We start from the raw sequence: 18040 nt of genomic DNA on the forward strand, positions 1-18040 counted from the left end.
GTCGCTGGCAAGGCCAGCATTTATTGCCCATCCCTAATTTCCCTTGAAAAGGTGGTGGTGAGCTGCCTTCTTGAACTGCTGCAGTCCGTGTGGTATATATTGTGATGCACAAGGCATTGCAGTTGTGTGGGACAGGCTTGATGGACCTGTTTGACATTGTTCGTAGGTTCTTCTTCAGATGCAGACTAACTCACTGTGCATTTCCAATAAACTTTTAATTTAAGCAAAATAGGAGGTAGTGTAAACTGTGAAGAATGGTCAGGCAATCCATTCACAAAACTCTAAAGCCAATGTTCCTCCAATCACATCGTTCCCCATCCCATCCCAAACATAAAGGGTTTACTGGAGCTATTGCTCCAGTTTTGGCAGCTCCAGTTGTCCTTGTTGCTCTTTGGTATCTAGTATAAGGGGTGGCCCTTAACTAGAATCATAGAATAAAATTATAGAATGGTTACAGCACAGAAGGAGGCCATTTGGCCCGTCAAGCCTGTGCCGGCTCTCTGCAAGAGCACTTCAGCTAGTCCCACTCCCCTGCCCTGTCCCCATAGCCCTGCAATTTTTTTTCCTTCAGTTACTTATCCTTTTGAAAGCCACGATTGAGTCTGCATCCACCAACCTGTCAGGCAGTGCATTCCAGATCCTAACCACTCGCTGCGTAAAAATGTTTTTCCTCATGTCGCCTTTGGTTCTTTTGCCAATCAACTTAAATCTGTGTCCTCTGTTTCTCGACCTTTCCGCCAATGGGAACAGTTTCTCTCTATCTACTCTGTCTAGATCCATCATGATTTTGAACACCTCTATCAAATCTCCTCTCAATCTTCTCTGCTCCAAGGAAAACAACCCCAGCTTCTCTAGTCTATCCACGTAACTGAAGTCCCTTTTCCCTGGAACCATTCTCGTAAATTTTTTCTTCAGCCTCTCTAAGGCCTTCGCATCCTTCCTAAAGTGCGGTGCCCAGAATTGGACACAATACTCCAGTTGAGGCCAAACCAGTGTTTTATAAAAGTTCATCATAATTTCCTTGCTTTTGTACTCTATGCCTCTATTTATGAAGCCCAGGATCCTGTATGCTTTTTTAACCGCTTTCTCAACCTGCCCTGCCACCTTCAATGATTTGTGCACATATACCCCCGGTCTCTCTGTTCATGCACCCACTTTAGAATTGTACCTTTTAGTTTATATTGCCTCTCCTCATTCTTCCTACCAAAACTAGAGCCTTCATGGAAAGCATTGGGCCAGTAATTCCGGTCCCAACGCGTGAGTACGGACGGTGTACTCACGCGTGGGCCCGTTGGAAGTGCCGGATTTCAGCATGCACAGCGCATGCGCGGGAAACCGGCATTTCCTCCAAGGGGTTCAGAGGTCCAACACGTGCGCGCAGGACTCTGCGCGTACGCGTTGAACTTCCTTCTTTTTGACAGGTTTGCCCGTGTGTAAGGGCCTGAACATTTTAGAAATGTAAAAAGGAGACGTAAGGACTTGATTCTTTAAGGTAAGTGGTCTATTATTTAAAATTATAACGTTTTTTCCACAGCTTTATTGTTTTTAAGGACTTTACAGTAAGGTAAGTTTATTTTTAGACCCGATTTCTTAAAAAATTATTTTTTTCAAAAATTTGATTAATTGTTTAAAATCGTTTTTTAAAATTATTTATAGTTCATTTAATTAGTGGGATGTTTTTAAAAATTTTATTTAAAGTTTAAGTAGTGTTTTGGGCGCCTGTAGTTTTCATGAGTTTGACAGTTCTTACTATCAAACTCCTGAATGAAGTTTCCTCTCCCCTGATTGGCTGCCCAGTGCTCACCTGATCCCAGCCGGCACATCGCACTAACTACGCCGCTGGATCAGGCAAGCACAGCGCGCCGACAGCTGAACCGGGCCAGTGACAGGAATTCCAAGCAGGCCCAGGCTTCAGCTGTCGGCGCGCCGGGTAAGTGTACATCGGGGGCTTGCACGCGTGGCAAGCCCCCGATCCTAATTTCTGGGCCAGTAAGTTAAAAACTGACTTTCTTTAGACATTCATCTTAAAATCCAAACATTTGCACAAGTGCAAGGCATGCGACGCTCTATCAGAAACTTCACTTGTGAGGTTCATTTATCTTGGAGACTTGACAAGGTTTGGGTACAGCCATACAGGGTATGCAGTGGTTCTGCAAGTGTACAGTTTGATTAGTGCGGGGCCAGTGGAAGTGGTTTGTGAGTCTTATTCCATTGATTTAATGTGTGAGCTTGTCATTCCCTGCTGCCACTTCCTTTCTGCGTCAATTGTCATTATTTTCATGAACCAGTTCTGTGATGCAACCGATTTAAAACCTTCACTCATGTTTTTTCTCGCTTTCCAAGCCTACTTTTGGAAGTACAATCAATAAGCAATTTACTGGACTGAGCAAAATTTCTCATATCCTAAATTTTTCATATACTTGTTATTTGAATAGATTCGATGCACGTTCCACTTCTCTGTAAACACAACAGTCAAGAGGCATTAACATTTTGAATGATCTAGAAGGAGACATTTCATATACTCCAATTGAAGCTTATCCTAATGTTAATGCTGAGAATACATCATCAGTAAAAATATGAAACTGAAGAATCCAAAGCCGGTATTTGTCTGAATCCTGTATGTTTGGCTTAACGTGTAAATTTTAAGATAAAACACACAAGGGTTGGAAATCTGAAACTAGGTTAGAAACTAGGGAGGCAGGAACAAGGACCAGAGCTGGGGTTTACAGCTGGCAGGCAATGGAGTGATTGAGGCTGGGGGTTGCATCAAAGCAACAAAACTGGCTCAGAGCTGTGGAGTGGGAGCAAGGAGTTGGTAGAGAAGAAAGGCACTATTATAAATAACTACTTTGAACTAAAGCTCTGGAAGAAAATAAAAAGAAATAATGGTAAGTTGCAAGCTGGGCTGAGGTCATGCCTCATCTCTCTTTCTAAGTCCACACCAGTCATTCTTCTGCTATATTCTTCACCTTCCTAATGGCTAAGAAAAGCGAGAGGGGAAGAAAATATTTTCACTGATCGTCCCTTCATTTTAATTTTTTTAATGAAATAAAACCGCAATCAATTTTTTCATCCCTTACTTATAAGTTGAATGTGCTGGAGTCGGGAGGCCGGGGACTAAATACCAGGAGGAGCCCAAGGCTGGACTCAAGCCTGCAGGATCAGAAAGTTGGAGCAGGGCCAGGCACCAAGGAGGGAGGGTGGAGTGCCAGTCTAGGCCACAGTAGCAGTCCCCCGCCACACACCCAAGGGATAGAGCAAACTGGCACTGGACATGTACTGAATGGACTTTAGTAACCATACATTCACTAATGCAGGAAGGTGTCCCAGTCACTTAGCTTGCATGGACAAATCAAATGTCTGGAAACTGATGGGTAGACAAGGACAAAAATGTTTTATTTTTACGGATAAGATTGTTTCCCCCAACTTAGTTGAAATAAAAAAAGAAAGACTTGCATTTATATAGCGCCTTTCACAACCTCAGGACATCCCAAAGCGCTTTACAGCCAATGAAGCACTTTTTGAAGGGCAGTCACTGTTGTAATGTAGGAAACGCGGCAGCCAATTTGCGCACAGCAAGCTCCCACAAACAGCAATGTGATAATGACCAGATAATCTGTAAGTGATGTTGATTGAGGGATAAATATTGGCCAGGACACCAGCGAGAACTCCCCTGCTCTTCTTCGAAATAGTGCCATGGGATCTTTTACGTCCACCTGAGAGAGCAGACGGAGCCACTACAAGCAGATGGTGCCTCATCGTCTGCCTTTGCCTCTGAGAGGAAAGTTATGAATTGCATAGACTATACTTTTGTTAATTTTTTTTTAAGTATGTTTTAAATCATTGTTATTTTTGCTTTGTGATTTTCAGTAAGCAAGATTATATTGTGCACACTGTGCCATTATTAAATCATTTTAAAGTATTGTCTTGATTTGCAGCAGAAAAGTTCTGCAAAATATTATTGTGGATTGTGTTCAGGTATTATTTTCTAAACAACCAGATATTTATCTTTAACACTTTTAATTATCTTTTTGAAGTAATTTACAGAGTAAGCTGTGAAATGTTACTGTGCAGTGTGAAATTATTGTTATAAATTTTACTCTGTTAAATTTCTGGATAAATTGTGCAGGTGAAGTTTAATATGTGTTAATTTTTGAAAAAAAATCATATTTTGAGGTTATCTGTTTATTATATCACATTTTTCAGTAATGAAGATACTTTCATTCAAAACAGAACAAAAAATTACTCAGAAAGCTTTCAGACTTCGTAGTGGTACATTTCCACTCTGTTTTCTGGGCACTGTTTAAGGCTGGATATACACAGCACCAGCGAAGAGAAAGATTAACATCTTGGGTGCAGACCCGTTGTCAGAACTGGAAGCTGGAAAATAGGCGAACCCCTTTCACAGAACTGAGCAAAAGTGAAGTGAAGAGGAGAGGACAACAGGTAAAAGTCAAGAATCGTGTATGCTAACTACTATCGCAAAAGAGCAGTTAGTGAGTTTAATGGCCTGTGAATGAGTTTTTGCAAAGGCTTCAAAGTGGTGAAAAAGTGTTGGATGACATATAAAGTTCATCTCAGTCAGGAAAGCCAGACGGAGAGTAAAATACCTGAGTCATGCAGCAATATATAAATGCTGTGTTACCAAAGCATGCTGGGGGAAATTTTTTCTACCCTTGGCAACCTCAGTTACCATTTTGACCTTCATAGATTTCACAGCCCTCTGCCTGTTTGTACTGCAATGGCAGCTGTTTCTGGAACCGTAAACTAAGCCAAGGCACTGTAAGGTATGGGATTTCCTGGCATTGTGCAAAGAGGAATGGGAAATCTCCCCCCACAGCACTCGACTCAGTGCGGGCTATGGGAACAGACACCGTTGCAATACATTGAGACACAGGTAAAAGAGAAACAGAAAATACTGGACATCTGAAATAAAAACAGAACGTGCTGGAAATTCACAGCAGGTCAGTTACGCCTGTAAAGAAAAAAAGGCAGGTTGTGATGGTTCGGGTGTGTCGCCTTCATCAGAACTCCTGTAGATAGCTAACTGGAAGGATGGCTAACAGAGACTGAACAGGAGCTCAACTTTGCACCTCTTAATTTTTCTTTTAATCAAAGCTACAGTTTAGCCTACTTTTTGACACTAGTTCTTGTAAAATCTGTTAGTGTGAGTTCTCAGTAAAGTGATCTGCACTTAAGATAATGATGGGCACTGATAAGCATTATTGTGTCCATCTTCTTTAACCGTAATGGACAACACGGTCTTTGGCATTTGGCTACTGGGCACAGTGTCTGTATAGGAACTGTGAGAATGTTAATTCATTAGTTAATCATTTCCTTTTGAGTGTAAGATTTTGCAACGTGCTGCCAATTCTGTGTTTAAAGGTGTTGCATTATGCTACCGTTCTTGAAGGCCCCCTTCTTGCCTCTTTTCTCCTTCCGCGCTACAGCTGCACACCGAAGCTTCCCATAAGTAACGTGTCTCTATGGTTGCGCTGTTCTCTATATTCTGTCCACCCCAAACCCCCTTTTTGGCTTCACCCCATTAGGCTCAGGGACACTTGGCTCTACTGAGACACCGAGCAAAGAGGCAACTTGTTAACTAACGATTAGGAGAATCCATGAACTGACGCAAAGGGGACCTTATTAACAGAAGAGTATTGCACACATAATTTTACCTTCACTGAATGACACAGCCCCCCAAAGAAGCCCAACCGAATCATAGGTTCCTGTTGCTTTATATTCTAACTGCAAATATCCAGCTTTCCCCAGCGCCCATGAACACGCCCCAATCTCCTCATCCAATCAGTTTCTTGCTTTTTTTTATATTTTAAAGCTTTAAATAGATGCTTTAAAACCTATTTGTTAAATCGAATAACAATGACTTTAGAAGTTCAGTCTGCAACAAAGGAAATAGACTGGAATGAAAGCATCTGTGAGAATTGTGCAGGATATTTCATTAAGATGCAGAAAAAAGCCTTTGATGAAGTATGAAACCTCCAAGAGTGCAATTTGTATTATTGGGTTCACCATCTGAGAAAATGCAGTTCTAAAAATGTTGCCACTTTTTGGTCCTCGGCCATTACAAATAAATCAACCTGGGGTTTATTCACTGTAAATCAAATTGAAAGATTTGCATTATCATGGCATCTTTTCATGTTGCTCAGAAACATATCAGTGCATATCGAATACAATGTTACTTTTGGACTATTATGTAGGCAAATGCGGTAGCCATTCTGTACACAGCAAGATCCCATGAATTGCAAAAACATTACTGACCAGCTGACTTTGGTGATATTGGTTGAGGGGGGGATGTTAGCCAAGAAAATTCTTTAAACCACTGGGCAGGCAGACAGGGGGCTTCAGATTAATGCCCCATCCAAAGGACGGCATCTCTGGCAATGTCGCTCACTCTGTAATGCACTGCAGTGTCATAGATGGGTTTGAACCCATAATTTCCTAGTTTAGAGATGAGAGTGCTAGCAACTAATGACAAAGACTTGCACTTATATAGCGCCTTTCATGACCTCAGGACATCCCAAAACGCTTTCCAGCCAATGAAGTACTTTTTTTTGACGTGTAGTCACTGTTGTAATGTTGGAAGCACAGCAGCCAATTTGCGCACAGCAAGCTCCCACAAACAGCAGTGTGATAATGACCAGATAATCGGTTTTAGTGTTGTTGATTGAGGGATAAATGTTGACCAGGACACCGGGGGGTAACTCCCCTGCTCTTCAAAATAGTGCCATGAGATCTTTTATATCCACCGGAGAGGGAGTGCGAATGACAGCACCTCCGACAGTGCAGCACTCCCTCAGCACTGCACCGGAGTGTCAGCCGAGATTTTTGTGCTCAAGTCTCTGGAGTGGGACTTGAACCCACAACCTTCTGACTCAGAGGCGAGAGTGCTACCCACTGACCCATGGGTGACACAAACCCCAATAACAGAAACCACATAAAAAATTGTTAAATATTACAGCGTAAAATCGCTACTTCAAAAATTAACCAGTTTTTAAAATTGTTTGTGAGAATCAGCTTTTGCCAGAAACTGTCGACAGTAGCCTATGGCAGGAGGCTTAAGTATCCATCTTTAGTGTAGATATCTTTAGCAAAACTAGCATTGAATATAAAAATAACCTTAAAGTTAAATTCGTTAGCACCCAATAATGGGCACAAAATGGTCGCACGCCAGAAGAGTAAGGCCTGAAAACCGGCCTAAATTTGTCCTCATTGGAATAAATCCAGCGAGCTGCAGGTGCCAATCGGGCGCAGTTTGCCAGTCCAGGCCTTTCTGATTTCACCTGACTCAGACTGTACCGTTACCCTGTGGGTAACTCCAGTGGAGAAGGCAAATGGGGTGGTGGTGGGGGGGGGGGGGCGGTTGGCGTGGAGTGGCGAGTGTGGCTCGGTAGTGGCCCACACACAGGAGGAGCGCTCCTCCTGACTCCATGTTAAGGTAATGTAAAAAAAAACTTACCTGCAGTTTTTTTGTGGTGGCCTCCAGCGGTCCCTGTAGAGCCCTGAAAAATGATCCGACTGGTTGAAACGGATTTCCCAGCAATGGACACAGGGCCCCTCAATTCAATATTGGGCCTGCGTTACACTGTCTAAAAATGGCCCTGACCAAATTAACAGCAGCCCAAACCTGCACGCAAACCATGCACAGGCTGTCACTGCTAAATTCGTCATCCTTGTGCCCATTTTACACCCTTAAAACAGACGCAACAACGTTGAATGAATGCTCCAAAATCTCTTAAGATTCTCTGAGTGCCGTCACTCTTTCTACTATTTATTTAACACAGCATGACCACAAGATCTGATTTGTGCTGAAACTATTAAACCTTGCAGAAAGTATGAAATGAATTTGCCTCGTACTATCCGAATATATATTTCAAAATGGGGGGTGGTGAGGAAAGAAATTTGAAAATCCTTTGCACTGAAGCTTTTTTTCCCCTTTGAAACAGAAAATGCTCATTTGTACCTAGTTTACAAATGATGTTTGTTCTGATGCCTGGCCAGCAGTGCAATTAGATCTTGATTGACAGGTAGAAGTGTAAACAGTACAGTAATACTACTTTAAATTCAGCTGAGAACTTTCCATTTGAGCAGCTCATAAACTAAATCTTTATTTGTTGGCGCTACTGAATTTGGTGAAACTTATAGTGTCGATTTCAGCAAACTAGAAGTGGAGGGAAGGAGTTATAATTCCTGTAAATATTGCCATATAAAGGTAGCGTTTTATCCATCCTTCATTCATGGGGCTAAGGACAAATTACACATTGCCAGAACAACTGGTTTGAAATGACTAAATAACTGAAATTCCCTTTTTTTACAAGGAATTCTAAGATTTTTTTTTACCAGTATTTTGGGGATTGCATTCCACAATTCTGCCCATTTATTGCTTGTCATAAAAACAAGTCAGTAACTAACTTAAGCCAAATAAACTGCTGTGCTGTATGCACTCAGTTTACTGTGTTAGAATCCTAGAATATTACAGCACAGAAGGAGGCCATTTGGCCCGTCATGCCTGTGCTGACTCTTTGGTCATGAATTTAATGGAGGAGGCGGGGATGGGGGTGGGGTAGCTGGTTTCCGGGTTCCGGTCCCACTCGCAGCTGCATCCACTCTGCAGATGTGATTGTCCCTTGATTGGCCTTGTTATCGGCCAATTAACAGGAAGCTGGTCTGATGACGTCATTTGATGACACGGCATTAGCCGGTTTCCTTAAAGGGACCACATCCACATGGCGTTTGACAGTTGTTCTGTCAGTGTTTGACAGCATTGAGGTGCTGCAAACACTGACAATCAGTGCACCAAGGCTCTCCAATGACTCCCTCCATATGCTTATGGAGGGAGTCACAGCAAGCAGAGAGGTTCCCTTCCCTTCCAAGGGTGGAATAGATGGCAGCTGCAGGTGAGATGATAGAAGCAATCTGTCAATGGTGAGAGAGGTTCTCCCAATGAGGTGGCACTGGACATACAGTTGGATCTAAAAACTTGTAGCAAAAGAAATCTTTATATGTATTAAAAATGCAGTAACCAACATTTTCTGAGCTCTGAAAGTGACCATCTGCAACATGACATCCTTGACACCACTTCTGCAGCTGTCAGCTTTTCACAAACATCAGAGCAGACTCAAAACACGGCAGGTTGAGCTGGCGTGTTCCCCAAACAGCGGGTGACCCGTGGGGGAGAATGTAAAATTAGAAGTAAGCCTCAAAATACTCTTAAATTGGCTCTTAACAAGCCATTTAACAAGCTGAATTGTATCCCCCGCTGCTTGGTGTCGGGTCAGTTCTCCATTGACAGACCCGGCACCTGGGAGACTCGCATGGAGGCGGGTTGACAGTGGGTTTCCTACCCGCTGTCAATCTTTGCTATTTTGACAGCGGACCCGCCCCCTCATCGCTATTAAATTTGCAGCCTTTGAAAGAGCTGTCCAATTTCCCCTTGTGGTAAACCACGTTCACTATCGTTAGCACTGTTCACCACTGTTCGTTATAACTGTATCACTGACCACTATTGTATCACGGTACGAGGTCGCCTCTTGCCACACTGCTATACCTGGGATGACCACTGCCGACTCCGCCTTGGCTCCACCCACCAGGCCAGGTATAAAGGTGAGCGACTGGCTGGTATTCCTCCTGCTTGGATCGGATCACCCACGAGAGTGGGCTGTTATTTAGTCAATAAAAACCTTTAGTCACCTTCGTAACTCTTCGCCTTTTATTGGAGGAATTGATAGGTATATCAATTTTATTGACTAAATTTAATGATGTCCGACAACGAGTCACAACCGGCGGAGGAGCCACCAGCGCAGCTCCCAGGAGCACAGCCACACCAGCCAGCTTGGCTGCGAGCCCTCAGACCGCCGTACCTGGACCTGAACCCACGAGCAGCAAACTCAGCCGCAGACTTTAAACACTGGCTGGTCTGCTTCGAATCATACCTGAGAGAATCCAGCGTCCCTCAGGCATCCAAACTAAGTGTCCTGCAGGCACAACTGAGCCCGAGAGTATACACTCTCATCGAGGACATGACTACCTACGAGACCGCCATCAACCTGCTGAAACAGAAGTACCGGACCCCGGTAAACTACATGTACGCTAGGCACCTCCTAAGATCACGGCCGCAACAGCCAGGAGAATCAGTAGCCGAATTCTCACAGGCGCTATATGCACTCGCCAGGAACTGTGACTTTAAATCGGTGTCGGCAGCCGAAAATACTGAAGATAATATCCGCGACGCATTCCTGAAAGGCCTACGGTCCGAGTACTCACGGCAAAGACTGCTGGAAGCTAAAGACCTCAGCATGGAAAAAGCTGAAGCCCTCGCTATCTCCCTGGAAGTGGCCCACCAAGATCAGGAAGCATTCACCAGGTACTGCTCGCGACCCTGGGACTCGGGCCCGACCCCTACCACAGCACCCTTCCCAGCGCCGCCCCCGGGACCTACCTCTGCGTCGGCGTCCCGGACCCGACCGGCCCCGCCACCCCCGGCACCGGCCCCGACATCGGGCATCCGCGATCGGGCCGCCGGCTGTTTTTTTTGTGGCCAGGAGAAGCACCCGAGGTCGCGCTGCCCAGCCAAGAACTCCATATGTAGAACCTGCCTGAAGAAAGGCCACTTCTCCAAGGCCTGCAGGAGCGGATCCTCAGAGGCCAGCAGTGCCGCATGCGAACTATGGGGGCGGCCATCTTCGTTTAGGGCAACTGAGGCCAGCATCCCCACACATGAGTCATGGGGGCGGCCATCTTTGTTTAGGGCAACTGAGGCCAGCATCCCCACACATGAGTCATGGGGGCGGCCATCTTTGATTAAGGCAACCGACCCCAATAGTGCCTCATGGGGCCCTACCTCGTGGGAGACGCCATTTTACTCACCACGCCCGACCGCCTCGCCCGCAGATGACAACGACTCGCTCAGCTACACACTAGCTTCCGTCACCCTGGACCAAGCCCGCCCGCACCATCTGTCCAAGTCAATGATGGACATCAAAGTGAACGGCCACGCCACGACCTGCCTGTTCGACAGCGGAAGCACGGAGAGCTTCATCCACCCAGACACGGTGAGCCACTACTCCCTCTCTGTCCTACCAACGCGCAGCCGAATCTCGATGGCATCGAGGTCCCACGCCACGGACATCAGCGGCTACTGTGTCGTGACCCTGTCGGTTAAGGGCACGGAGTATAAAAACTTTAAACTCCTCGTCCTCCCCCATCTCTGCGCTGCCGTCCTACTAGGGCTGGACTTCCAATCCCACCTCCAAAGCGTAACCCTAGCATACGGTGGACCCCTCCCCCCACTCACAGTCAACAACCAGCAAACGTTAAACCGCCCACCGCGTAACACCTGCAGCCTCTCCACCCTCAAGGTCCCGCCACCCTCTCTGTTTGCTAACCTTACCCCTGACTGCAAACCCGTCGCTACCAAAAGCAGGCGGTATAGCGCCGGGGACAGAGCCTTCATTAGCTCTGAGGTGCGGCGCCTCCTGAAAGAGGGCATTATCGAGGGGAGCAGCAGCCCCTGGCGTGCCCAGGTCGTAGTCGTAAAGACCGGCGATAAAAACCGCCTGGTCATCGACTACAGCCAGACCATAAACAGATATACCCAGCTGGACGCATACCCCCTCCCCCGCATATCTGACATGGTCAATCAGATTGCACAGTATAAAGTATTCTCGACCATCGACCTGAAGTCGGCCTACCACCAACTCCCTATCCACCCTGAGGACCGCCAGTATACCGCCTTCGAGGCGAATGGGCGCCTATACCACTTCCTTAGGGTCCCCTTCGGTGTCACTAATGGGGTCTCGGTCTTCCAAAGGGAGATGGACCAGATGGTTGACCAGAACGAACTGCAGGCTACATTCCCCTACCTAGATAACGTCACTATCTGCGGCCGCGACCAGCAGGAACATGACGCGAATCTGGAGAAATTCCTCCGTACGGCCCAACGGCTGAACCTCACCTACAATAAGGAGAAATGCGTGTTTAACACCACGCGCCTTGCCATCCTCGGCTGCGTAGTGGAGAACGGAATCATCGGCCCCGACCCAGAAAGAATGCGCCCCCTCATGGAGCTACCCCTCCCCCACTGCCCTAAAGCACTTAGGAGAACCCTGGGGCTTTTCGCCTACTATGCCCAATGGGTACCCAATTACGCGGACAAAGCCAGACCCCTCCTGAAAGCCACTTCCTTCCCCCTCACGGAGGAGGCGTGCGCGGCCTTCTCCCTCATTAAGGGAGACATAGCCAAGGCCACGATGCACGCAGTGGACGAGTCCATCCCCTTTCAGGTGGAGAGCGACGCCTCCGACTTCGCCTTAGCCGCCACCCTAAACCAGGAGGGGAGGCCAGTGGCCTTCTTCTCAAGGACCCTACAGGGCCCCGAGATCCGACATTCGTCGGTCGAGAAAGAGGCCCAGGCGATCGTGGAGGCAGTACGGCGCTGGAGGCACTACCTGGCAGGCAAACGATTTACCCTCCTCACCGACCAGCGTTCGGTGGCTTTCATGTTTAATAACAAGCTGAAGGGCAAAATCAAGAATGACAAGATTTTGAGATGGAGAATCGAGCTCTCCACCTACGATTATGAGATCTTGTACCGGCCAGGCAAGCTGAACGAATCCCCTGATGCCCTTTCACGAATGACATGCGCCAGCGCGCATATCGATAGGCTTCAGACCCTCCACGACCAGCTCTGCCACCCCGGAGTCACCAGACTCTACCATTTCATTAAGGCCCGCAACCTGACCTACTCCATCGAGGAGGTCAGGACCATGACCAGGAACTGCCAGACCTGTGCGGAGTGCAAACCGCACTTCTATAGGCCGGACCGAGCAAGCCTGATCAAGGCCACCCGCCCCTTCGAGCGCCTGAGCATCGACTTTAAGGGGCCCCTCCCGTCCTCTGACCGTAATGTGTACTTCCTCAACATCGTTGATGAGTACTCCCGTTTCCCCTTTGCCTTCCCCTGCCCCGACATGACCAGTAGCACGGTCATTAAGTGCCTGAATGCCCTCTTCGCCTTGTTCGGGTTCCCGAACTATATACACAGCGACCGGGGCTCCTCCTTCATGAGCGAGGAACTCCGGCAATTCCTCCTAGAGAGAGGTATTGCAGCAAGCAGGACCACCAGCTACAACCCCAGAGGTAACGGTCAGGTGGAAAGAGAGAACGCGACGGTATGGAAGGCCGTCCTCTTAGCCTTAAAGTCTAAGGGCCTCCCAACCTCCCGCTGGCAAGAAGTCCTCCCGACAGCGCTGCACTCCATCCGGTCATTACTTTGCACGGCCACTAACACCACCCCCCATGAACGAATGTTCGTTTTCCCCAGGAAGTCGACTACGGGAACCACTCTACCAACCTGGCTGACCGCCCCGGGGCCGGTCTGGCTGCGGAAACACGTGAGGACCCATAAAACGGACCCCCTGGTCGAGAGGGTGAACCTCCTGCACGCCAACCCCCAGTACGCCTACGTGGCGTACCCAGACGGGCGGGAGGACACTGTCTCCCTACGAGACCTCGCACCCTCAGCCGATCCGGAAACACCGCCACCACCCCCCCCAACCTCAGTCCAGGTAGACGGCATGCCGGAACCCCACGAGCCCTCGCCGACCACGCAAACACCAGCATCAACACCGGATAAGGCACCAGCACCGGATAAGGCAACACCACCGCTGCGGCGATCGGAGAGGCTTACGAAGCCTCCGGACAGACTGACCTACCAGAATTGGTAGTACACTTCACCCCGCCGGACTTAATTCTAAACAAGGGGTGAATGTGGTAAACCACGTTCACTATCGTTAGCACTGTTCACCACTGTTCGTTATAACTGTATCACTGACCACTATTGTATCACGGTACGAGGTCGCCTCTTGCCACACTGCTATACCTGGGATGACCACTGCCGACTCCGCCTTGGCTCCACCCACCAGGCCAGGTATAAAGGTGAGCGACTGGCTGGTATTCCTCCTGCTTGGATCGGATCACCCACGAGAGTGGGCTGTTATTTAGTCAATAAAAACCTTTAGTCACCTTCGTAACTCTTCGCCTTTTATTGGAGGAATTGATAGGTATATCACCCCTGTCATTCTTTTGGCAATTTTTATAAATCTATGACCTCTGGTTATCGACCAACTTGCCAGAGAAAATAGTTTCTCCCTATTTGCTCTATCTAAATCCCTCAAAATTTTGAAATTGGTTCTCTCCTTAATCTTCTCTGCTCTATGGAGAACAATCCCAGCTTCTCCAATCTCTCAACATAACTGAACTTCCTCATCCCTGGTATCATCCTGCTAAACTTCCTCTACACCCTCTCCAGGGCCTTGGCATCCTTCCTGAAGTGCGGTGCCCAGAATTGTACACAATACTCCAGCCAAGGCCTAACCAGTGATTTGTAAAGGTTTAACATGACTTCCTTTTTTTATTCAATTCCCCTATTTACAAAGCCAAGTATCCCATATGCTTTAATAAAAAGAGAAAATGCTGGAAATACTCAGCAGGTCAGGCAGCATCTGTGAAGAGAGAAACAGAGTTAACGTTTCAGGTCGATGACCCTGCGTCAGAACTGGAAAAAGCTGGAGATGTAAAAGGTTTTTAAGCAAGTGCAGGGGGGGTGGGGAGGAGGGGAGGAAAGGACAAAAGGGAAGGTCTGTGATAGGATGGAAGGTGGGAGAGATTAAGAGACAAAAGGGATGATGGTGCAAGGCAAAAGGAGATGGTAATGGGACAAGTTAAGAAACAAAAAATGAGTCTAGATGAAGTGTAAATGGCAATGGCAGAATCATCAACAGCTGCCATGTGAAAAAAGATAGGGTCAGAGATTATGGTCTGAAATTGTTGAACTCGATGTTGAGTGCAGAAGACTGTAAAGTGCCTAATCGAAAGATGAGGTGCTGTTCCTCGAGCTTACGTATGCTTTCTTATCTGCTTTATCAACTTACCCTGCCACCTTCAAAGATTTGTGTATATGCACCCCCAGGTCCCTTTGCTCTTGCACCCCCATCAAAATAGTACTATTTAGATTATACTGCTTCCCTAGATTGTTTCTCACAAAGTGCATCACTTCACATTTATCCACATTAAATTGCACCTGCCATGTGTCTACCCATTTTACCAGTCTGTCTATGTCCTCCTGAAGTCTGCTACTATCATGTTCACTGTTTACTACATTGCCAAGTTGAGTATTGTCCACAAACTTCAAAATTGTACTCGCTATACCCAAGTCCAGGTCATTTATATATAACAAGAAAGCAATGGTCCTAATAGTGACCCCTGGGGGACCCCACTGCATACTTCCCTTCAGTCAGAAAAACATCTGTTCACCACTACTCTCTGCCTCCTATCCCTTATGTACCCAAGTTACCACCGTTCCTTTAATAGCATGTGCTTCTATTTTCTGGATAAGTCTGTTATGAGGTACTTTATCAAATGCCATTTGAAAGTCCATATATACAACATCTACTGCACTACCTTCATCAACCCTCTGTTACTTCTTCAAATAACTCAATCAGGTCAGTCAGACATGATTTACTTTTAACAAATCCAAGCTGGGTGTCTCTTATTGACCCATGCTTCTCCAAGTGAGAATTCATCTTGTCCTTGCTTTGTGAAACAGTCGGTAGGTATGTATTGGGGCAGTAATTCCTCCCCAAATGCGTGAGTACGGAAGGGGTACTCACGCGTCTGGCCGGAGGAAATGCCGGTTTTCAGCATGCACAGCACATGCGCTGAAAACCGGCATTTCCTCTCCTCCAACCCAAGAGTTGAAGAGGCTAGCGCGTGCGCTGTAGGGGGCAGCGCGTGCGTCTTGGATTTCCTCGGTTTTGGGGGATTTGCGCATGTCTAAAGGCCTCCGGTCTTTACGCTTGTAAAAAGCACACATAAGTATTTATTTTTACAGGTAAGTGGTGTTTTAGTGCAATTTAGAAATTTTTTTTCCACAGGTTTATTATTTTAAAGAATCTACAATAAGGTAAGTTTAGTTTTAGACCCTTTTTATTAAAAATTTATTTTTTTCAAAAAATAAAACTATTGTTTAAATTATTTTTTTTAACTTATTTATACTTAATTTAATGATTGGGATGTTTTTAAAAATTTTATTTAAAGTTTAAATAGTGTTTTGGGCCCCCGTAGTTTTCATGAGTTTGACAGTTCTTACTCTCAAACTCATGAATGAACCTTCCCCTCTCCTGATTGGTTGTACAGTGCTCACCTGATCCCAGCCGGCACATCGCACTAACTATGTCGCTGGATCAGGTAAGCACTGCGCGCTGACATCTGAACCGGGCCTGTGACAGGAAATGCAAACAGGCCCGGGCTTCAGATGTCAGCGCGCAGGGTGAGTGCAGATCGGGGGCTTGCACACGCGGCAAGCCCCCGACACCAAGTTCTGGGCCATTACTTTTAGGGAAGCTAGGCCTAGAAATGTTTTGCCCCCGAAAACGGGTGCAGGGATTGCGATGCGCTAACAACCTGCAGCCATTCTAAGGACTGCAGGCAACACGCAAACTTCGTGCTGATTGCTCATTTCCATGATTGTGGCATTCAGCCCAGTGCTGAATGCACTGTTGAGTGGCTGAACGCTCAGCAGGGGGCCCAGGTTCGTGCATGGCTAGCACCAATTAAAGCTAGCCTGCACTACTTAAAGGCAGTCTGCACCTCTTAAAGGGGAGGTGCATTCTGTCTGTAGTAGATCATTGAACTGGCTGAGGAAGACAGTGTGTAAAAAATCCATTAATGATTGCACAGCAGGGGAGAGAGTGTGCCCCAAGGTTCTCTGATGCAGCACTGGAGGCCTTGGTGCAGGAAGTCAATAGGAGGGAAGAGATCCTCTTTCCATAGGGGGCCAGGAGGCCCTCCAGGCAACAGACCAAAGTACAGTGGGAGCAGGTAGCCACTGTGGTGAATGCCAGCAGTGTAGCCCCGAGGACATTGCGGAGTGCAGGAAGAAGTTTAATGGCCTCACACGAGTGGGCAAGGACAGTGAATTCATCTTCAAAAGCCATATCCCACAAACTGCACCACTAGCCTCACACACTGCTCAATGCATCACACCCTCATCACTCACCTACCAACAATCTCTATCAATCATGACTCATACCTCATATTCACATGCTCTATCTCACTCTCACACACTTACCACTGCTGCAAGCCTCACACCCACATCTAACAGCTTGCGCACACTGTCAACTATTCAACCATGACAGGCACATTACCCAAACACATTGCACCACTCACTGACACACTTCCCTTTTGCAGGAAAAGGTGGCACATAACCGGCGCCAGCAGAACGTGCTTCAACTCACCCCCTTGGAGAAGATGCTGCTGGCCATTCTTGGGAGGGGCATAGCTGAGCCCATGGCCAGCGGCAGGGCTGAAAGAATACAAGATGCCGCTATCCTCATACGTTATCCTCCTCACATCCCACTTTCCCCTCATCCTACAATCTCTTCTGATTTACAAGCTGCACATGGTGTATGCATGCACCTCTTGCTTCCGCCCCCCCCTCCCCTCACCACAACCCTACCCTTGTGCCTTTCTCATTTGAGAGACTCAGAAAATCCAACCTGCCCAGCCAGTGGTTACAGAAGAAGAGGGAGAGGAGAGTGATGAAGAAGAAGAAACACCATCACTCAATCTGACAGTTGTAGATACTGGCATTGCACGGAGTTTAGAGGGTAGCTTAGAGGCAGGACCTGCACGCGGTGAGTCACCGGGCACGAGTGGGCTGTAGCCAGGGCAGGGGGAAAGAGTAGCGCAGGTGCCAGCTCCCCAGAGGGCGAGGTCGCACAAGTGTTCTGCTGCAGAGGACGCAGATGAGGACTTTGTTGGGATGGCCTACAGAAGAATGCTAATGGGTATGCACAACAAAATGCTTGATGCATTGGCAGGCCTGCCAGAAAGCCTGAGTGCAATGTCAAGGAGCATGGAGGAGTCCAGCACCCACCTTGCACAGGGTTTTGCACAGAGCTTGGAGCCCATCCTTTCCAGTATGGAAGGGGTGGGCAGATCCATTCACGCACTTGTGGACACA

At 47.2% G+C, this 18040-nt stretch overlaps 1 long non-coding RNA gene across 2 annotated transcripts in view; it reads left to right on the plus strand.

The window, feature by feature from the left end:
• The first annotated feature begins 4300 nt into the window (after positions 1 to 4300).
• The window catches only part of LOC147116689 (uncharacterized), a 72587-nt gene continuing 58847 nt past the window's right edge, over positions 4301 to 18040 (plus strand). Inside the window, exon 1 of one of the 2 annotated variants that reach the window (XR_015078863.1) lies at positions 4301 to 4446. This is a non-coding gene — a long non-coding RNA (uncharacterized LOC147116689). Of the gene's footprint in view, positions 4447 to 4791; positions 4898 to 18040 lie in introns of those variants that run through there. The other variant, XR_015078862.1, reaches the window with a different exon arrangement.

This window comes from Somniosus microcephalus, chromosome 6 (assembly GCF_052327205.1).
Source record: "Somniosus microcephalus isolate GS21.2 chromosome 6, FLI_Smic_1.0, whole genome shotgun sequence".
NCBI lineage: Eukaryota > Metazoa > Chordata > Chondrichthyes > Squaliformes > Somniosidae > Somniosus > Somniosus microcephalus.